The sequence below is a fragment of the Malus sylvestris genome, chromosome 10 (genome assembly GCF_916048215.2).
Source record: "Malus sylvestris chromosome 10, drMalSylv7.2, whole genome shotgun sequence".
Classification (NCBI taxonomy): domain Eukaryota; kingdom Viridiplantae; phylum Streptophyta; class Magnoliopsida; order Rosales; family Rosaceae; genus Malus; species Malus sylvestris.
In genome coordinates this window covers 40,910,146-40,932,109 of record NC_062269.1, presented here as the reverse complement: position 1 = coordinate 40,932,109, position 21,964 = coordinate 40,910,146, and the positions used below count along the sequence as shown (strand labels likewise).

At 36.4% G+C, this 21,964-nt stretch overlaps 1 long non-coding RNA gene and 1 pseudogene across 2 annotated transcripts; one reads left to right on the top strand and one right to left on the bottom strand.

Moving 5' to 3' along the window:
- The first annotated feature begins 1,092 nt into the window (after window positions 1–1,092).
- On the top strand, window positions 1,093–11,073 carry LOC126584578 (uncharacterized; annotated as a pseudogene).
- LOC126585212 (uncharacterized) lies at window positions 5,943–8,298 on the bottom strand. Of its 2 annotated transcripts, none has more exons than XR_007610368.1 (4): window positions 7,807–8,298; window positions 7,621–7,727; window positions 6,821–6,883; window positions 5,943–6,140 (listed from the first exon to the last, which is right to left on the bottom strand). It is a non-coding gene; the product is annotated as an uncharacterized LOC126585212 (long non-coding RNA). The 2 variants fall into 2 exon arrangements; XR_007610367.1 differs by having other exon boundaries at window positions 7,621–7,719; window positions 7,807–8,295.
- Window positions 11,074–21,964: the final 10,891 nt, after the last annotated feature.

Sequence of the window (21,964 nt, the reverse complement as noted above, 5' to 3'; positions counted from 1 at the left end):
TTATGAAGGAGAAACAACTCCTTCTATGTTGCCGTCTGTATCAGTTCATGTCCTTTCCTTTCCCAGAAAATAAGTGTATGCACAAAGTAAAACTATTTTATTAAAGCAACATGCAAACTATTTTATTGAAGCAACATGCAAACACTGCAATTACATATACAGATGAATATATTTAGATTTGTATCATGTTTAACAATACTATTATGTATACCGAGTATACATCAATAAGCAAATAAACTGCAACCCCACCGAGACATACCTTTTTCAGTAGAAAACCATAGTTTCTCCGACTTAGGGTTAGGGTTACGTTCAATGTTGTTGATCTTAAAATCTTCTAACACTCACATTCATACATACTTCTAATATTGCATAATATTTTCTATCTTTAGATTGCATATAAAAAAATTTCTATCTTTAGATTGTTGGAGCAATATTAGAATATATGAAAATAATAAAAGAATTTCAATGAAAGTATTCATAAAGGAAATTAACAACATCTATAGTACACAAGATTAATATAAACAACTAGAGATAAAGTTAGAAAAACTAACAAACTTGGAGATTGAGGCTTGCATAAATGCAATGTCCTAAAGATAGAATTTCGCCCCTACTCTTGTGCTTGTAGTTCGATAGGCGTCCATCTCCCAGGATTCAACAATCTATAATCTGAAGTCAAAGCACTTCAATCTTCGGACTCTGGCGAACTTCATATATTCCGTACTCTCAAGACACGACTCGGAATTTGACACACGAAGCATGAGAGAAACAAAGTGGGGAAACCCTATTTCTCAAGAGTAAAAATTAACTCTAATTTTCTATGTCTAATACCAATGGTTTCATGGGTTTATATAGAATTCAACTTCTACTTATTAAAGAGATGTAACTTTTCACTATAAGGATACATCACTTATCAAGGGAATATCACTTAAACAACATAACCTTTCTAAGAAATTGGTTAACACTATTTTTCATTCAATTATTAAAATTATATATTACAATATTTCATATTATAATATATAATTTCCAACACAAGCGTGCCTCGATCATGCCTAGACGAGTTTAAGCTTACTCTCACTTGGCAAAGACGTTTTCCTCACGACCCACCTTGAAGGACCGCGCCTCATGCCTCGGTTTTTAAAACACTGGTTACTACTACATTTAAAATTCAAACTACATTTGACTTGAGCAACACAAATGGATTCCTCAAGATTGTTAATTTTCTTCACTGTTTCCATTCTCTTGGGCCTTCTTGCACCCGCCGTAGCCCAAGTCAATGACGCTGTATGCACTTATACCGCTGATTTCTGCCGGAGATGTTCCTACATTGGCACCTACGAAGACGGTGGCGCCTACCAAAAAATCCTCAACACCCTCCTCTCCTCTCTCTCTTCCAACAATCAAACCAACTCCGGCTTTTACAATTCATCGACGGGGCAAGACCCCTACAAAGTGAACGCAATTGCATTGTGTAGAGGAGATGTGTCCCTCAACGACTGTCACACTTGTGTCAACCAGTCTAGTTCCATTCTCTTCACGGATTGTTTGAATCAAGACGAAGCAATCATATGGGGGGAGCGTTGCATGGTGCGATACTCGAGCAAATCAATATTTGGTACTCAGGAGGATGAGCCTATTAAGTACGTTCCTAGCCTGAGTAACGCAACTGATCCCGAAGAATTTGATTTGGTGTTCAATCTCTTTTTGGATACTTTAACTGGGAAAGCTGCGTCGGGGGATTCTCTTAAAAAATTTGCAGCTGGACATGTGATTATCCAAGTACAACAAACCAACCAATATATGCACTTTTGCAGTGCACTCCAGATTTGGGTAAGAAAAGCTGCAGTGATTGCCTCAAAGGGGCTATCTCAAAAATACCAGAGTGTTGTGGTGGAAAGCAAGGAGGCAGAGTTCTTAAGCCGAGTTGTAATTTGAGATTCGAGACAAATCTTTTCTACAACTTTACCGCCGATTCTCTAGTAACTCTCCCAGGTATGGTAAAACATAATGGATGCCTTCATTACAATTAATTCTTGGTCTTTGCTTTCTATTTGTGTTTCACAATAAAATGAAAGCACCCTTCTGATGTTTTGCAGGAAAGAAGAGTACCATATCAAAAGCAGTCATCGCAATCATCATCACTGCTGTTGCGATTGTTTTTGTCGCTATGATTCTTATCGGAATATTTATTTCCTTAAGAATGAGGAGACGAAGGAAAAAACTAAAACTTAAAAGTAAGTCCAACTGTGATTGTTGTCACATAGTCTCATATATTATGCATTTCTCTCAGAACAGATGTGATGATTAAGCGGTCACGCACTTTTCAGATGATAATTCGGATGACATTGGACTGGTGGAATCGTTGCAATATGACTTCGAAACTATAAGATCTGCAACAGATGACTTCTCTGATGCAAATAAGCTTGGCCAAGGAGGATTTGGAGCTGTCTACAAGGTAAAAAAACACTATATTACAAGAAAAACGATTTACTGAAAAATTGTTTAACCCAACTAACTTTTTTTTTCCTTATAAACTTCAGGGTAGGCTACCAAATGGAAAATATATAGCCGTGAAAAGACTATCTAAGAATTCTGAACAAGGTGATCGTGAATTTAAAACTGAAGTCACGTTAGTTTCTCAACTTCACCACCGGAATCTAGTAGGACTGCTAGGTTTTTGCTTGAAAGCAGGGGAAAGAATCCTCATTTACGAATACGTGCCCAACACAAGTCTTAATCACTTCATTTTTGGTATGTTTGCTCTATCTTTTGGCATAATTGACAACATTTCCTCTTAAATTTTATGTTACTGAAAATTGTATCAACAAAGGAAAAACTTATGAATCATATTTCATTCTATTGCAATTGTATTTAGATCCAATCAATCATGGACATTTGAATTGGGAAACACGTTACAAAATCATAAGAGGGATTTCTCGAGGGCTTCTTTACCTTCATGAAGATTCTTGTCCTCGAATCATTCACCGTGATCTTAAACCTAGCAACATTCTGTTAGATGAAGATATGAATCCTAAAATTGCAGACTTTGGCATGGCTCAATTGTTTATGATGGATCAAACTCTAGGAGATACTAAGACAATCATGGGGACCTAGTAAGAATACAAAATTTTTAGCTAAAACATGTTCATGTGCTTGCCTTGCAAGAAGCCCGGAATTCATGTTTTAATTTGGTGAATATAATTATACAGTGGATATATGGCTCCAGAGTATGCGATTCATGGTAGTTTTTCTGTCAAATCGGATGTTTTTAGTTTTGGTGTGTTAGTCCTTGAGATCTTAAGCGGTAGAAAGATTACCAGTTTCCAAAGTGCCGAGAATGAAGAGGACCTTTTAACCTATGTAAGAATATACTCTTTTGCACATTATTTAACTCTTAGTATATGAACTTTCTTTCATTAATGTACTTCTCAACTTTTATTATAGGCATGGAGAAAATGGAAGGAGGATACCGTGTCAAATATCATAGACCCTGTGCTAATGACGGGATTAGGAACTGAAACGATGAGATGCATCCACATTGGTTTACTTTGCGTCCAAGAAAATGTGGCTAGCAGACCGACAATGACTTCAGTTGTTTCTATGCTTAATAGTCATTCTATGACACTCCCATTACCTTCAAGACCTGCATATTATTTGCACAACAGTGAAACAGACACGATGGAACGAACACAATCATATGAATCTAAAAAGCCTGAGCATGTGTCGATAAATGAGGACTCAATTACTGAGCTGTATCCTCGCTAAAAAAAATGTTGGCTTTTTGGTTTTTGTTTTTGTTTTTAATTTTATTATATAATCTGCAAAGTTAATCTCACTCCAGCATTGATATTAACATATGTAGGCGTTTTGGTTTGATTTAAGCACAAGTTTTTTTTATGTTGATTGTGTGGAGAATATTTTTTGTGTATTTGGAACACCGACAATGTTATTTTTCTTTATTTTGAAAGGGAACATGTTCCTGCATGTAGATAAATCTAGAGTTACGTGTTTAGAACACTAGACTCTAGTACCAAACAGCAGCTAAAGTTTAATTTTCACAGATTGCATCATAGAAAGACAAGTTAGGTCTCTAACATAAGAATTTCTTACGACATGTGGAGAAGAGTCACAAGATGCTTCTTCTTATAAATGAAGAGTAATAACACTAGATTCTAGTACTAAGTGATTTATATTAATTTTTTTGAAAAAAATAGTTTAAAGACCTAATTTTCACTTAAGTCCTAATTTTGAGACAAAATCGACAATTCATCCATAAAAAAAAATTGTAGTTCACGAGTATCCTTTTCTTAAATATTTATGTCGATGGATAAATGAACTTTATAAAGCAACATTACATGCTAAGAATAGAAATTTTTTATAAGGTATACAGTCGGTCATGAAAAATAAAAAGGAATATTGAAAGGGTGATGTTCGAATTGATATGCATATCGTGCTTTGTTTTCAGATTATGTTGGCTTGCCTGACTGCAGCTTCTCAAATTAATATGCATATCAGCATACATGTTTGTCTCACTTTCTTGTTTTTTATCCTAACTTTGTGGTGTTGTTCGAATTGTTTTGTAGGTTTAGACATTTTAGATTTGGCTTTAGAGAGTTTAGGCTTCATGTCTCCTCTTTCTTTTCTTTATATTTTTTTTTTTGTTTTGGTTTCTAAAAAGATAAGGTTTATGTCCTTCTTTCTTTTTCATATATATTTTTTTTGTTGGTTTTAAAAGGAGTAAGGTTGATATCCCTCTATGGAAATATCTTTTTGTCAGAAAACTGGGAGAAGAAGATTCAATCCAGACCTACAAAAGAAACATTTTTTCCAAGACGCGTGAAGACTAAATATTTAATATGAAGATGTAATTATTGAAAATTTGAAGAAAAAGACAAGTAAGAACAAAGTTTGGCTAATAACTCCATCCAGAAACCTTCATTCTCACACGGCATCTCAATCCTGGCATACATAGTCAAATTGAAAGACCAAGAAGAACACCAAGACGAAACTATCAATCACTGTCAATTTTCAACTCTCCGGACAATTCTACGCCACACCTGAATTTTTTTTATTGGATTTTCATCTTAAAAACAAATATATGACAATTACTTTATTGACCAGACCCAAAATAATAATAATAATAATAATAATAATAAACATTACTTTAGTGACTGAAAAAATAGGTTCCACAAGTTTATAACATTTTCCTTCGTATACAAAAGAAAATAGGAAAATGATAAACATATTATTTTAGCCTCTCAAATACTTTTATTTAATTTTGATCGTTGTCTTTGTTCGATTTATTAGATTTGAATGTAATAAGTTAAGAAAATTGTTAAATTCGAATCTTATAAATAGTGAATTCTACAAAAAATTATTCTTTCAATACTTAGCATATATATCGTTGCATCAAAATTTAAAAAAACAAAACAAAAAACAAAAAACTTATCTATATTTTTAGTTTTTTTTTTTTTTTTTCACTATAGGGTGGGTTGATGATTATAGAAGATACAACCAACGTTAGCTACTCTATTAAGGATAATTGAAGGTCTCGGGGTAATTAGCAGCGAAACACATACTTTTAAAGTACACATGAGATATTAGCCGAAATTTCTCTCTAAATTTTAATTTTAGCCAAGTACCCACTTAAACTTTTAAAATTTGCAAATTTCCCCCTTGAACTTTTATAATTTCTCAATTTCTCTCATGAATTTTAATTTTATAACTGGCCACATTAGCGATAAAATTCAAAGTAAAGTTTGTAGATTATTTGGTACGTCTCTAATGTGGGATCTTGTCTACCCATACATACATACATACATACATGTACATTACATGACACGCCCTGATCCCGATATTCCCCGAATACCATAATAGGCACGTGCTGGTCGACACCCGAGGGTGACGAAAGCCATTTATTGAGTGCAAATGCTGAAAACAAGGGATAGATAAAACTTATAAATGTAAAATAATAAGGAATAAGCATTTAAGGAACGTGTTTAGAGCACACATCTAATCTAGAACACTAAAAGAATTAAAATAAAAATTGAATGAACACAGAAGTGGGTCCTACACCGAGAGGACTCGAAGATACCGATGTGGAAGTGCCTGGATGCCGGGATTATATGCCTCGATTCTAAGTCCTGAAGGGGGCACAAAACAAACATGAGTGAACCAATTTGATATATAAATAGTAAAACAGTTATCAACATACTAACCCCCAGATTTTATGAAAACACATATATAATGATAAACATAGGTTTTCCGAAACCTACCATATCGTGCAATGTCTCAAATCATAACTTGTATATATAATAATCACTAGTAAATTGTGCGATAACCCCCAGGCCCCATGCCGGCTCCCCGTCTCTGAGCAGACAGTCAGAGGAAAATACACTTCAGGCCCCATGCCGACTCCTCGTCCCTGTGCTAAATAGCCAGAGGAAACACACTCCAGACCCTATGCTAACACCAAACCGTCACCCGGGACGGACCGGAATCTATCCCTACGTCCCGTAGCGGAAAGGACCACTAGGTAAATACAAAACCATTGAACATATATATATTGAAAAGCAACTTCATAGTATAAAGTCATTCATCATCTATACTATAAAAAGGTGTTCGAAACATGTTCTAAATATTATATCGTCATCCATCGGATATTCTATAAGAACATGGGTTATAGGAAAAATAGTAATAATTCAAACTAGCCTTAGTAAGCATGTTATCTCAAAGCGTTTCATAAAACGTAATCATTAAATCATGCCTTTCATGTATGCATTTCTACTATTAAAACATGCATTTTTAGAAGGGATCCACTCACCGTACACCGATGGTGCAAAGCTGTACCAAAAAGGTATAGCGGAATCACCGTTAATAATTGCACCTATTTACATAAAGGAGTACCTTTAGTCAAACTATATTCAAACGATTGAATTTGGGAAAACGGACTTCAAAAACGGGTCCAGGACATCGAAATTATCCTATGAAAGGTCCTAGACGAAACCCCGAAAAGTCAACGTTGATCGTTGACCAGTCAACGTCAAAGTCAACTCTGACAATTGATCGAGTCAACGTTGATCGTTGACCGAGTCAACAGTCAAGGTCAATTGGTCAAAGGTCAAAGTCAAATTTGGGCTTGGATTGGGTTGGGCTAAAAGGGCCTTAGGGGTTTTGGGTTTTAAACTGAGGGTTAATAGGTTTGGGAACTCAGATTGACCCAAGGCCTAATCTGCTTGGTTCTATACATACACACACACACGGGCCTAATTCCCTAAATAGAAAATGGCCCAAAGCCTTATTTCTATAACATAAACTAAATAAAAATCTTAAAAAGGTTTTTGGGTTGGGCTAGAGGGCTACGGGCCCTAATCCTAATTGCCCGAAGGCCTTTTAGGTCCTAAACTAATTAATTAAAAACAAAAGAAAAACAAATGGGTTAGGGGGATTGGGCTAGGCTCACCACACGGGCCTAAGGCCCGCTTGACTCAGAAACGGCTTGGAGGGCCTGGTTTCGTCGGAGAACAACGGAGCTTCAACAGCTCCGGCCGACCACCACACGCAACCCTAGACCTCGATCTAGGTATCAAAACGAAGAGCAAGACAAAGGGAGTAACTATATACCTTCCTTTCGTCGTGGAACGGCCGGAGATGGCTGGAATCTCCCCTTACACCCTCAGGATCGCCGGAGATGGGTGTGCCTACACCCGAGGTGATTTCGTTCTAAAAACCTCCAAAAACACACATAAAACTCAATTAAAACCCAACCCACAAGATTCTAGGACGAAATAGGGAAGATTTGAGGCTTACCTAACCGGGAAATAGGAAATCTTGCTAGAATTCCTTTTCCGGTTTTCTGGGTTTGCAGCACGGGAAAGAGGAAAAAGAAGGATGAGATTGATGGTGATGATGGTCTTCCTCGCACAGGGGAAATGGTGTGCGTGTGTGTGCTTGCGGTGGAGAGAAGAGAGATATGAGAGAGAGCCGAGAGGGAAAGAGACAGGACAGACAGAAACGAAGAAGAAGAAGGAATGGGGGTTCACCGGGGGGGGGGACAGAGAGAGAAGTGAGTTGAGTGAAGGGGGTGCTGCCACGTGGCAGCTTGAGGAGAAAGAATCCAATGCTTTCAGATTCTGATTTGTAGACAAAAAGGACCAAATTGCTAGATTTAAAGCATTTAGGGGTAATTACAAACATAAATTTTTATAACTAGGGGGCGGGTGTTACATTACATACATTTACATATATACATGTACATACGTACATACATACGTACATGTATAATTATATAAAGCCAAACCTGAACCGCGTTACTTCGGAATTGAGCAGGAGGAATGGATTTCTCCAGACCATTACTTCTCTTCATTCTTCCTGCTATCTTCGACCTTCTAGCTCCCACCATGGCCCAATTTGACCTCCGCACCTGCACTAGCGCAGCTGAATACTGCTGGATATGTTCTGATACTGCAGGCAACTACACGCCAGGTGACATATACCAATCCAACCTCAAGAGACTCTTCTCTTCCTTCTCCTCTGACACCCGAAACAAATCTGGATTCTACAATTCTTCAATGGGACAAGACTCCAACAAAGTCAATGCCATTGCATTATGTAGAGGAGACCTTGCACTTGGCAATTGTAGCACTTGCGTCAACGAGTCCACTCATCTTCTCTTGCAGAATTGTCCAAATCATAAGGAAGCAATCCTATGGGGAGAGCGTTGTATGGTTCGATACTCGTACAACTTAATATTTGGTATTGAGCAAGGGGACCCAACTAAGTATTTGCCCAGCCCAAATTCTGCGAAAAACTCTCAACAGTTTGAGGCGGTGCTTAACCCTTTGTTGGGTATTTTAATTGGGAAAGCTGCATCTGGGGATTCGCTTAAAAAATTTGCGGCAGGGCATGCAAATATCCCGGATGCCGAAACAATACATGCATTTGCCCAGTGCACTCCAGATATAAACCAGCAAAACTGCAGCAATTGCCTTAAAGATTCCTTCTCAATTATTCCAGGATGTTGCGGTGGAAAAAGTGGAGGAAGAGTTCTTAAACCCAGCTGTAGTTTAAGGTATGAGAATAATGGTGATTTCTTCGGGCCTTTCACTACTTCGCAAATAGATATTCCAGTTCCACCAGCACTAGCACCAGCACCAGGTATGCTAGTATTTAAATTAATTAGTATTTCAGCTCCCTGCATATGTTTAAATGTAATCGATGCCTCACAATTATGTGGTGTGATTCTTAATAAAACTACGCTTGTGATTTACAATATTTCAGCAGCAAAGAAGAGTAACAAAAGAGAAATTGTCATCATCATCACTGTGGTTTCCGTTGCTGTCGCTATTATCATGAGTAGCATATGTATTTTCTTAAGAATGATGAAACGAAGAGTAAAATTACGAGAAGGTAAGTTCAACCTGTTTTATCGTCACACTCTGATCTTTAAAATGAATTTAATTATCTCATCCAACTTTTTTGGAACATTTGTTATTTTCAGGTCACGGGAATTCAGATGAAAATTTGGTGGAGTCGTTGCAATATGACTTCGAAACTATAAAATCTGCAACAGATGACTTCTCTGATGCAAATAAGCTTGGACGAGGTGGATTTGGAACTGTTTACAAGGTAACAAAACAAATAAATACCACAAGGAAAGGATGATACTTAACAATTGTTTCCTTACTTTATGTTTTCTGTTAAACATTCAGGGAAGGCTATTGAATGGGCAACTTATAGCCGTGAAAAGGCTCTCTAAGAATTCTGAACAAGGAGATCGTGAATTTAAGAACGAAGTCGAGTTACTTGCTCAGCTTCAACACCGGAATTTAGTAAGGCTCCTTGGATTTTGCATAAAAGCAAAGGAAAGACTCCTCATTTACCAATACGTGGCTAACGCAAGTCTTGATCACTTCATTTTTGGTATATTTGCTCTATCTCTTTGTTGGTATAATTTATGCTGATTTCTTATAGATAAAAAATTCACAGTTCATTCTAACGAAACAATATACATTAGACCCCCAAAATAATGCGCATTTGGAATGGGAAACACGTTACAAGATCATACAAGGCATTGCTCGAGGGATCCTTTACCTTCATGAAGACTCTCGGGTCCGAATTATTCACCGTGATCTAAAGGCAAGCAACATTTTGTTAGATGAAGATATGAACCCCAAAATTGCTGATTTTGGTATGGCCAGATTGTTCATGATTGATCAAACTCAAGGAGATACAAAGACAATTGTGGGAACATAGTAAGTACTTTAATAACATTGCAAGCTATCTTACACTTTAGTCTTGTGCTTTGATTACAATAGAAATCAAAGTTTTTCAAGTTTCCATTAGAACTTAATTACTTTCTTTTTATTTGGAATATAATCTTGCAGTGGATATATGGCTCCAGAGTATGCAATTCATGGGCGCTTCTCTGTCAAAACAGACATCTTCAGTTTTGGTGTGTTAGTTCTTGAAATTATTAGTGCTAAAAAGATTGGCAGTTTTCAATATGGTAAAAACGCAGAGGACCTTTTGAGCTATGTGAGTAGTATAATCAATTTGGTTATTCCCTCTTTTGCCTGCCAAAGAACATTAACTGGTAGTAAAAAATTTCTTTTTGACTATATTGATGAACTTTTATAGGCTTGGAGAAATTGGAGAGAGGAAACACCTCAAAATATCATAGATCCTACGTTGACGACAAGTTCAAGAATCGAAATAATGAGATGCATCCACATTGGTTTACTTTGTGTCCAACAAAATGCGGTTGACAGACCGACCGTAGTTTCAATTGTATCCATGCTTAATAGTGAGACTCTCACACTTTCGGTGCCCTCACGACCTGCATTTTTTTTGCAAGACGACGGTGAACTAGACTTGTGTTTGACGACATTGACAGAGTCTGATGAATCCAAAAGCAGCTCCATCTATGCGACGCAAAATGAGCCTTCAAACATTACTGAACCATACCCTCGCTAGTTATGAGCTATGTTTCCAATGGAGGAATGCACATATCCTACTTCTTTTGAATAATGTATATTCACTGTATAACTTCATAATCGGAATCAATTAATTTCTTAATCTTCATATCCCTAAAAAAAAAAAAATTAATCGAATCGAAGATCGATTAGTGTGATAGTTTGAAAGAATTGTTTGTATTGAAATCAGTAAGGTTACAAGAAAGAGAACTTATACAAGTGGAGAATGTCGTGAGTCACCCGATGAACATCACACACCATGCTTCACACACTAATATTCTAACACCCATACTTTACACAATAACCCATACATATAACCCATGCTTTGGATATTAAATAATCTAACACTCCCCCTCAAACGAAGGCTAGTATATTCATCAAGCCAAGTTGGACCAAAAGAGTGTTGAATTGAACCCGAGACAATCCTTTGGTGAAGATGTCTGCTAGTTGATCTGTGCTCCGAACAAAAACAGGTTGAATGACATCAGATTGGGTTTTTTCTCGAACAAAATGACAGTCCATTTCAATGTGTTTGGTTCTTTCATGAAATACAGGATTAGATGCAATGTAAATAGCAGCTTGGTTATCACAGAAAAGAGGCATAGGCAGTGTTCTCTTGAACCCTAAGTCGTTGAGCAAACCTTGCAGCCAAATTAACTCACAGGTAGTAGATGCCATGGCACGATATTCAGCTTCTGCACTTGATCGAGCCACCACACTTTGTTTTCTGCTTTTCCATGTCACCAGATTTCCACCAACAAATGTACAATATCCAGTAGTAGATCTTCGATCAATTTTGGAGCCACCCCAGTCTGCATCTGTGTAGCCAACAATGTGAGCATTTCCGATCTTCCTCATCACGATCCCAGTTCCAACGGTGCCTTTCAAGTAGCGCAAGATCCTTCGAACAGCTTGTAAGTGAATTGATCGAGGAGCATGCATGAACTGACTGACTAGGCTCACGGCATGCATGATATCAGGACGAGTAATGGTAAGGTAAATAAGTTTCCCTACCAATCTCTGGTATAAACTAACGTCTGTCAGCAAGTCTCCATCTAATCCAAGTTTCTCTTTGCAAGCTATTGGGGTTGCCACTGGTTTTGCCTCAAGCATTTTGGACTCTTGAAGTAAATCGAGTATGTACTTGCGTTGGTTCAAGAGCAAGCCTTTACTAGATGAAGCAACTTCAATGCCTAGAAAATACTTCAGAGTTCCTAGATCTTTAATTGCAAACTTTTTGTGAAGAAAACCCTTAAGTCGCTGAATTTCTGTCAAACTGTCACCAGTCACAATGAGATCATCGACATAGATGAGAACGACAAGTTTACCTGCTGAACTATCTCGCACAAATAGTGAGGAATCTGCATTGCTCCTTTTAAAACCAATGTTCTCTAACACAGAACTTAACTTGGCATACCAAGCTCGAGGAGATTGTTTGAGGCCATAAATGGCCTTGTGTAACTTGCAAACCATGCCCTCTCCTTCTTGTGGATGTCCCGGAGGCAATTGCATGTACACATCTTCTTTAAGTTCTCCATGCAGGAAGGCATTCTTAACATCCATTTGGAATAGGGGCCAATCATGGTTGACAGCAACCGAGAGAAGCACCCTTACCGAGTTCATCTTTGCCACAGGAGCAAAGGTTTCCTTGTAATCAATGCCATAAGTTTGAGTAAAACCTCTAGCCACCAATCTAGCTTTGTGTCTCTCCACTGAACCATCACTCTTAAATTTGGTTTTGTACACCCATCGACACCCCACAGCTCTCATCCCCTTAGGTAGCTTGGTGATGCTCCAAGTTTTGTTTTCATTTAGAGCTCTAAGCTCCTCATCCATAGCTGTTTTCCAGATCAATTGAGAGTTAGCTTCTTGGAATGAGCTTGGTTCAGATGAGGCTGAAATTTTGCTTAGGAAAGCAGCATGAGACGAAGATACTCTTGAGTATTCAAGATATTTTTCTATAGGATGTCTTGAGGTATAACTTACATAATCTTTAAACCAAGTTGGCTTACCCCGATTTCTACTAGGGTTTCTCCTTGGAGTGATCACTTCAGGAGTAATAGCAAGGTTCTCCTCAGACGAAATTTGATTTTGTTCAGTGTCTTCAGTTGATTCATTATCAACAAGTATGTCAGATGATGAATTACACTCAATTGGATCAATCGACATTTCATTGTTGCTTGGTTGATCTGGAACTGAAAAATGATGAGGCAGTGCATTGATTTCCATAATTGGCGTGTGGATTTGATCAAGAAAGTCCTCCTCCCCCAGAAGATCTTCACCCCTGGTACTAGCAAAAAAAGGAGTTTTCTCGTCAAAAACCACATCTCTAGACACCAAAAGTTTCATGCGCTTTGGGTCATAGCACTTATATCCCTTTTGAACAGATGAGTACCCTAAGAACAAACACCTTACAGCTCTAGGGTCCAATTTATCTCGATGCAAGGTTTGAATATGAACAAAGCAGACACATCCAAACACTCGAAGGTGAGACAAGTTAATTTTCCTGCCATTAAGTGTTTCAAGAGGTGCCTTGAATTTGAGAACCTTGCTTGGAAGCCTATTAATTACATATGCAGCAGTAAGAACCCCATGGGACCAGAATTTCTTGGGTACACTCATTTGAAGCATAAGTGATCGAGTTTTCTCCAGTAGATCACGGTTCTTTCTTTCTGCTACTCCATTTTGTTGCGGAGTACCAACACAGCTCGTTTGATGAATTATTCCATGACAAGTTAGATATTGAGTAAAAGCATTAGACATATACTCAGTACCATTGTCTGACCTTAAGACTTTAAGTTGGGTTGAGAACTGATTTGTAACAAGACTGTGAAATTCTTGGAACACATTAATAACTTCATCTTTTGATTTCAACAAATACAACCAGGTACATCTTGAGAAATCATCCACAAAGGTGACAAAGTATTTAAAACCATCAAAAGAAACCAAGGGTGCAGGTCCCCAAACATCAGAGTGCACAATCTCAAAAGGTTTACATGACTTGGTTGATGAGACATCAAAAGGCAACCTCGTCTGTTTTGAAAAATGGCAAACTTCACAATCTTGAGTCATCACATTCTCTGAAGTTTTGAAGAGATGTGATTGCACAAGATTAGAGGGATGCCCTAATCGTCTATGCCATAATAGATGATTCTTCAAAAAGCCAACTTGAAGACCTCTAGCTTCAATAGGTTGCAATGAAAGCATATAGAGGCCATCTTTATACATGCCTTCACCAATCTTCTTCTTCGTGATACGATCCTGGAAAATCACATTGAATGGCGAGAATATAACATCACAGTTTAAGGAATTTGTCAACCTTCCTACTGACAGAAGCTGAAATGGAAAGGAGGGCACATATAGAGCAGTTGATTCAACATTAGTATCAATTAACTTGACTTTCCCTTCACCCAAAACTGATACACCAGTTCCATTAGCAACAGAGACAAATTGTGGAATAACTGCCTCTTTAAAGTCATGCATATATCTTTTTATATTTGTAATGTGATCAGTCGCTCCAGAGTCTATTATCCAAACATTTGCAAGTTTTCTGGAAGCAAGTGCAGCACTAAATGAGTTCAGAATACCTGACATGTCAACGGAAGATGACACCTTTGTCTGAAGAAATTTTGCGAACTGCTCAAATAATTCAGTGGTGCTAGCTTCACTGTTTCCCTTATGAAGATTGCTTTCATCTTTCTTCTGAGTGAAGGAAGAGAACTCACTCAAGAGGGCTGAGGGATTAGATGTGAAGTTCCCAACAGTTGAGGCAGTCTGCAAGCGAGAGACTTGATTTGCACTGCGACCAGGTTTGGTTTGTTTGGAAAAGTTAGGCTTAAGGTGTGGATACAACACCCAACAAGTGTCTCTGAGATGATTCTTCTGTCCACAATGACTGCATTGCATCTCTCCTTTCTTTCCTTTGAAAATTTTTCCTTCAAACCTTCTGTCACTTGCAACGAAAGCTCTGGACTCAGGATCACCAACCTTAGTACTCATAACTTTCCTTCTTGCTTCTTCTCGTTGAACGATAGTGCACACAGTATTGAGAGATGGTAGTTCAACACTCATCAATATGTGGCTTCGCAGGTCCTCATAGGTAGAGTCAAGACTGGATAAAAGCTGAAAGACCTTGTCTTCTTCAGCCTGCTTAAGAAGGATTGCTGGGTCTGTAGTGTGAGGCCGATAGAGATTCAACTCATTCCACATAGACTTCAGTCTTCCCAAGTGCTCGATAAAAGTCTTTCCATCTTGATTCAGAACAGAGAGACTCTTCTGCAGCTCAAATATCCTGGCTGCATTATTTTGATTTCCATACATCTCCTTGACAGCCTTCCACAGATCAAAAGCTGATTCTGAAAAGCTGAAAATTTCTGATACCTTTGGGCCCATTGAGTTGAGCAACCAGGACATGACGAGCTGATCCTTGCAGAACCATTCTTCATACTTAGAATCACCAACCTCAGGAGGTACGATAGTTCCATTGATGAAACCAAGCTTAGATCTTCCTCCAAGAGCTAAAGTAATAGCTCTTGACCAAGGAAGATAATTAAACTCAGTTAGGAGTATGGAACAAAGACGTTGATTGGGATTTCCATCAGCTTCACTTGAAGAAACTGATGAAGAACCAAGGATGTTCTCGGATGAAGCAGCAAGTATATTTTCTTCTTCCATTTCAAAAGATTTCAGAGAACAGGTTCTTTAGGAAGCCTGCTCTGATACCATGTGATAGTTTGAAAGAATTGTTTGTATTGAAATCAGTAAGGTTACAAGAAAGAGAACTTATACAAGTGGAGAATGTCGTGAGTCACCCGATGAACATCACACACCATGCTTCACACACTAATATTCTAACACCCATACTTTACACAATAACCCATACATATAACCCATGCTTTGGATATTAAATAATCTAACAATTAGTCATTCAAATATATCAAATAAATAAACGGTTAATTATGAAAATGTTACTTGGTACTCACACCGTCGATTTGTACCATACTTTTGGATGACTAATCGATACTGATTCGAATCATTCTTTGTTGGAATGATCTTTAAATTAATATTAAGAAATTGAACGGTTCCGATTATGAAGTTTATTTGCTACATCATTTGAAAGAAGTATGCATATTTCCCCATTAGGGGAACTCAAGTATTATGCTATATATAATAATAAAAATGCTACTTATACCATATTTGTACAACTTCTCTTATAAAGATGGGACATGTATTGGTGGGTCTTACTTTATAAGAAAGTTGATACAACAAATGTAGTACGAAAAATGTTATAAGTGTAGCATTACTCATATAATAAGGTTTTTTTTTTATGTTTTTCTGTTTAGCATAAGTTATATTTTTGTTTTTTGTTTTAATTAAACAACGTCAAATCCACTCCAGCATTGTTATATATCATGAAAGACATTAAAATCTTTTTGTATTCTTGTTTCAAAGTTGGTGTGTTTGTAATTGTAACTAATATTTATAGAAAAATTTACAATAAAACTAGTGGATCTCTATTTCCTCTCTCAATCAATTATTATGTTTGCTGAATTAGTCATAGAAAAAGAGAAAATTTCGTTGAATATGTCAACGCAAATTATGAGTCTTTCAGAGATTGCCTCCAATTATTTAACGCCAATATTCATCCATGCAATCCGCAAGCCTTTTGTACCACTAATTCAACAACCTTCAACCATCGAGCAAAGAAAGATGTCACTAGATCTCCCGATTTGATGAAGATTACTCTCACTATAAGGACCTTCAAGATCTTTATAAATACACTAGCTTGTATATTTATCGGGGGACAATCACTTTATTCTCTACAAGACTACCATATATGAACAAACACATCTCCTTTACCTATCTTTCTCTTCCTCAAGTACGCGTAGGCACGTCTATGGAGAACTCATCTCCTCACATCTCGTCATGGGCTATTTGTCAAGGATGGTTCACACCATTCTTTCATAGAACTACACCCATGGGTGAATTCTCCTTCTTGGAGATATGTAGGCAATTCTTCCCCGATTTAAACACACACACCCCCTCCCAATCAACCCCATTCTCCTCTCATCGAAGATCATGGGATAGTTTGACTGGGTTCTTGTCTCCATCCGCGGATATGCGCGAATTTGTTTCCAACATTCGTCATTTAAAGTTTCCGACATTTGCACGACAAATTTATGGTTTTGTCAGGTAAATACGCTTTAAGCGACGAAATATTCATGATAGCGCAAAGTATCGTTGCACATATGATAGATCAAAAGTTGCTACAATGATAAAAAGTTGAGAGGTACCCCTTAGAAAATGTCCAGCGACATCCAAGCTTATGTCACAGACATCCAAGCTTATGTCACAAGGAAATTTAAAAGACATCTTTTTCTTTGTGCGTATGGGATTGGTATATTTTTAGATTTATTACTAGATAATGACCGCCTGTGATATTAGTTTGTACTTGGTTCAAGGAAATCTCAAGTGATGACTCACATAAATTGCGAAATACACACACACACACACATACATACATTCAAATGATTTAGTTGATACATTAACGGTAAGAATTTCATATTTAGTACCGTTTAATTTTTAAGTTGCATTTAAAAATTATTTTTATAAATGAAGATAGTTAAGTCATTCAAATACATTAAATAAATCATGACTAAACGATTAATGATGAACCGTTAATTTATTTGATACATTTGAATGACTAAATAAATTACGTTTCGAATTATTTTTTGTAGAAATGATCTTGAAATAAAAACTAAAAAGTTAAACGATTTTGATTAGATTATAATTCAAAGTAATTAATCATAATATTTATCCTACGTATGTAATAAGTTGTGGCTAGAGCATCATTTGTTACTTTTGAACCAAATAATTTTCATTTCCTCGATGGTAGGTAGTAATATCAATATCAATATCGAAAATATTCGGACGTTGATTTTGTGACCAATACTTTCATCCTTGAAATATCAATACATTTCAATGTCGATATTTCCAAAGAAACCAATACTTTCATCCTTGAATTTGTGACCACAAATTGGGAGAAGAAGATTCAACAAAAGAAAACATTTTTCCAAGAATTTGTGACCACACACTGGGAGAAGAAGATTCAATCCAGACGCACAAAATTGTGACCACAAACTGGGAGAAGAAATTCAATCCAGACCCACAAAAGATACACATTTTTCCAAGACGCGTGGATATTTATATGAAGATGTAATTGATTGAAAATTTAAAGAAAAGGACAAGCAAGAACAAAGTTTGGCTGAAAACTCCACCCAGAAACCTTCATTTCCACATGACTTGAAACAATTAGTAATATTAAGAGTAGCTCAGTTACTTATTCTCAACTTTTTATATACTTTAATTTCCAATCAGTACATATGAGATCTATCGCGCAAGTGGCTCGGACTTTGAATTGCTTTTGTTTAGAAAAAAGAGCATCCAGCTTTCTGTTTTATACTATTTACCCAAGGTGATCAGTTTTCTTTTTTCCTGTTGGTAAAATACTAATTCACTAGCTAGGTAGAACTGTATACGAGACGATGCTAAAATGGAAATGTGTTTGGACCGTCCGTATAAGGTAAATTCTTGAGTTCCGGAACTTGGGTATATAAATGCATATACATCATGTCACCATGTAATTTAATCGGATAGCCATGTCACGTCCTCATATAGGAGGGGTGGGGGTTGGGGGAGAGTGAAGAAAGTTGAGGTTTTACTATAAAATTAGGGAAATGTTATTGGCACTTAAAAAATCTCATTTTACACTCCTCACAAGTGTATTTTTCGTTTCAAATATAGAAAGTTTGGAGTGTAGAATAAGATTTTTAGAGTGTCAATAACAATTCTCTAAAATTAATTGACAATATGAAAAATAGTCATATTATTTATAAGCACATACAATGTCTATTGCTTCTCCGATGCGAGATTCTCTTTCAACACATCTTCTCACATGCGGCGAATTTTCAAGTCTAACACTTGAATAAATATATCTAATATTTGTTTTTAATACAACAAAATATTTACAAGAAGAATACCACTAGATGTGTTATTAATTGGCAACAAGATGTGTGTCGTGAGGATGAAATGTCTAGTGGTGATGTTCGATGGTAACAATAAAATAGTGGAAAGGGATCATCTCCGGTTCCCTTCCATCAAAGTCTCCCCATCAACTAATTCAGACCCTTGAAATTTGATCCAACGACTAAAAACACGGGTCCACTTTAAAAGTTATAACAACTTTAGCCGTTAAATCAAATTTCAAAAGCTCAGATTAGTTGATGGAGAGAATTTGATGGAAGAGATTCGGAGAGAATCCCTTTACAAACAATAGAATCTCAACACATGAGTTAAAAAAAAAAATATATATATATATATATATATATATATATATATATATATATATATAAAATAAGGAATCTTAACACCTAGAACATCCAGCCAAAAAGAACACATAAAACGGATTCATACGGAGGCCCAAAAGAAATTCTACAGCTCGAAAAGGAGCCCAACTGAATACGTATACGGGCCACGCCGTAAAGAGACCAACCCAGGCACATACGGAATTGGAAATTTAAAAGGAAAATTACCTATCCTAACCAGGAAGAATCAGAAGGGGAAGATTTAACAAAAAAAAAAAACGAATGAAAATGATTTGATAATTTTGAATTTAACTATAAAGATAAAATAAAGGATAAAATGAATAGTACCATGATTGACTTTTTAGTATTAAAATGTGGTTTTTCGTTAAAGTGAACAGTACCGTAAGCTTTTCGTTAAAGTTCCTTTAAAAAAAAGGAAAAGTTTCCTAATGAAAAAGGAAGCCAATACTTTCCTAATCCAAGCAGGATTAGATCCTTATATATACCAACAGCGTGCTCCTCTTATTTCCACAGCTCCAAGGGTTTCTGCTTGGAAGGAGTTGAAAGGCTTCTTATTTATGAGTTTGTTCCTAATGCAAGTCTCGACTACATCATATTTGGTATTATGCTTCAACATCTTCTTGTACATTTTAGCTTTATCTCAAAATTTTATCATAATTAACATACAACAAATATTATAACCTTGTATGTAGATCTAATTAAACGCGCACAAGGTGCCATAAGAGGAGAAATTTTTTAGTGTGTCTAAAACACAAGGTGGAACACCACATTACTTATATAGTAATGAGGCAAATGCTTATTTTCCCTAATCAATATTAGAAAGGACTAACTGGAAGGGTTCAAGTGGGCAAGGGACGCAAACAGCAGAAATTCATTATTATTCATCCTCCGCCTGCATCATATATATCTGCTTACCTCACCGACCAAAAACAAATCTCCTCAGGTCTTGGTATTCATGTAAAGCATTCAAGATCTAAATGGTGTAGCTTTGGTGCTAATTCGTAAAGTCCTGCCGATGAAAAAGTACCAACATGCACGCATGCATGCATGACATACAGAATTGGGGTTTATCAAGTTAATCTATCAACCAATTAGGACTTCCGCTTTTTGCCTATTGACGGCGACCTAATTCGATCCCAGCCAACAACATTTTACATTTCAATTTTCTCATAATATTTGAAACCGAATCAATTAATTTATACTTTCAAATTATTTGGACATATATGTTCCTTAAATTGATGGCATTGCAAGTTTGAGATCCATCATGGACTAACGTGTAAGCCATATTTGCTTCACAAAGACAAAAATATCTCATTATTGAGCTTCGACTTCTCCTAAATCGATCCTAAAACGAATATTGATCATACAATTTGGTCCAAAAAGTGCAAGTGTGGCTTATACTTATGCCAGCCTAGAAATAGTTCTCACATATGACATGTCATCAATTTAACAGAGGAATGGACATTCAAACAGACATATATGAGATAAAAATTGATAAAATTTCAAAATTTTACAATACAATTTGAAAAATATAAAACCTAATAGCCCATTTTAAAACTAACTTAAATATGAAAGATGTAAAATGTAATTACCCTTTCTTATTATCTTCGTGGATTTGAGAAAAGCATATGCTGTGAAATTCACTAGCATATCATTCTATCAAAAACACATGGAAAGAAACTTAAAGGGGTTCAAAACTAAAGCATTGTCTGTCACACACTAAATAAAGCGACGAACATCAAGACACGAACATAGAATAAACAAATTAATTAACAAAAAAAAAGGAAAAAAAAAGAAAAAAAGAAGAACATAGAATAGAGAAACCTTCATCAGAAAAGAAAGTACAAAAAACATATGGACTAACCTACATGCCAGTAATTGCAGGGTCTAGACTGTAACACTAACATCATTATGGAGATTTGGATCACTTATTTTACATTTTGCTATTTTCATTAGCCAATTTTATTGACCCACCTCACACAAAACCATAAGTCCGGATCTCTCTAATTCTCTCTTGTCAATGATTCGGATCTTCGAGTCTTTTGGCTCCAGACATAAAGATCCGGAGAGAATCTCAACACGTGTCAAACATTCTAACTAGTAGTCCACATGTCATGACATCATGTCTGTACCTACAAATATGAAAATCTGATGATTAAATGGTTGAAATTATGTGTTTTATTAGAAGTTATGAGAAACCTACCCTATGTTTTCTCATATAGTAGAACACAATTAATTCCTCATGCATGTCCTATATTTGAATTTGATCTGGATGCTGGCCAATCACACACACATGTACATATAGCTCATGACAGCATAAACACATGAGATGAGTTCATCTGCGTGCAACTGAAAGGCAACAAGTAAATAATACAGTCTTTAGCTAGGCTTAGGATTCTTGTGGAGAAAGCAAACTCTCTACGGTTCATATATATATATATATACTGCTCAGTGCTCACATGTATTGCTACAAGCTAATTGTAAATCATGTGATGTCACCAAAAAAAAAATAAGCATGTTACTTCAGTAATAATCCAATAATCAACAACCATATCATATGATTTACAAAAATTGGTCGAAATAGTTGGTCTCTTTAGCATTACCCAACAT